The sequence below is a fragment of the Belonocnema kinseyi genome, chromosome 9 (genome assembly GCF_010883055.1).
Source record: "Belonocnema kinseyi isolate 2016_QV_RU_SX_M_011 chromosome 9, B_treatae_v1, whole genome shotgun sequence".
Lineage (NCBI taxonomy): Eukaryota > Metazoa > Arthropoda > Insecta > Hymenoptera > Cynipidae > Belonocnema > Belonocnema kinseyi.
Genome location: NC_046665.1, coordinates 67,784,350 through 67,785,552, shown reverse-complemented (window position 1 = coordinate 67,785,552; position 1,203 = coordinate 67,784,350). Strand labels below are relative to the sequence as shown.

The following is a 1,203-nucleotide window of genomic DNA, read 5'->3' as shown; positions in this document are numbered from 1 at the left end:
ACATAAATTGCCCAAATCAAGAACCTTTCATGACCTACCTTAACCTACCAATAGCGTTTTTAAATTTCTAAACCAAATTATTTCCCTTGGTTCTAAAAGGATTCTTTTCAGATTGGGAATTGATTGTTGATGTAACTGTTCGCGTTTTAGAGACGCGTGGATTGATCTATTAAAATAACTCATTAATAACAGAACTTATTAATTGACATATTGGTAGGCCTCTGATTTCCGGTAAGATAGAATCATAATCTTGAATGCAGTTTTATTCCATATTTATGTAGTATTTGAATTTGCCCGCCCCTTGACGAGGTTGTGATGATCGCGTATCTCGCGCTCATCTAGTTATGGGATCATGTAGAACTCAACCCTTTTTGCATGGTAAAGAAGAACACCGCCTCACCATAAAGGCCTAATCGCTAAATTTAAAATTATATTTCGCAATTTTTATTATTGTTCTCAAACTCTCTTATCTTTCTATTGGCAAAAACGAGACAGGCGTGAGACAAGCCGAGAAAAGAACCAGAAAGCCTGTTTCTTTTCTCGGGTAAATGAATGCACTTAGAGTAAGTTAGCACATAAGACCTTACTTAATAGTTCCTATAGATGAGACAGATTTTCTGAGAAACATTTTAAATTTATATTGTATTTTGTCTAAAGTGTTCACAAGTATAAAATTTAACCCTCATAAGAATCTGTCTCTGGAAAATGTACTTCTTTTAATAAAAGGTTATTGCTTTACAGAAACTGACACTCAGTCAGTCATAAAAAAGCTATTTAATTAGTTTTTCTAAGGAAAGAAGGCACTAAGACGCTAAAATAAATATTCCGTCAACGAAAACTGAAATCATTTCCCATCGTTTTTTAAAAGGAACACTAATAAAATAAGAAACTTCTCGGATCTCTGGTGAATTCCGAGATAGTTTCACTTAAAAGTCTCATAGTACATTCAAGCCCTTAGTAATTTAACAACTAATAAAATATATAACAGAATCCAATTTTCATTCCCTTCTTTCCTTGGTCAGACAGTTATGGTCAACTAAATCGTTGCAGCAACCCTAAGTGTCAAGAGTCAAGGCGCTTCAAAAATCTCAAGTAGGCGCAGATAGACATGACTCGAGGGTAGATAAGAGCAATGGGATTCTGAGATGCATGGGAAAAGTTAAGAAGGAGGTCTCATTTTCATTCTAATTTTGATTGGTTTTC

At 34.4% G+C, this 1,203-nt stretch overlaps 1 protein-coding gene across 1 annotated transcript in view; it reads left to right on the top strand.

Annotated features, from left to right (window-relative positions):
- LOC117180138 (Down syndrome cell adhesion molecule-like protein Dscam2) overlaps positions 1–1,203 on the top strand; it is a 274,387-nt gene that overhangs the window by 214,178 nt on the left and 59,006 nt on the right. The window lies entirely within an intron of this gene.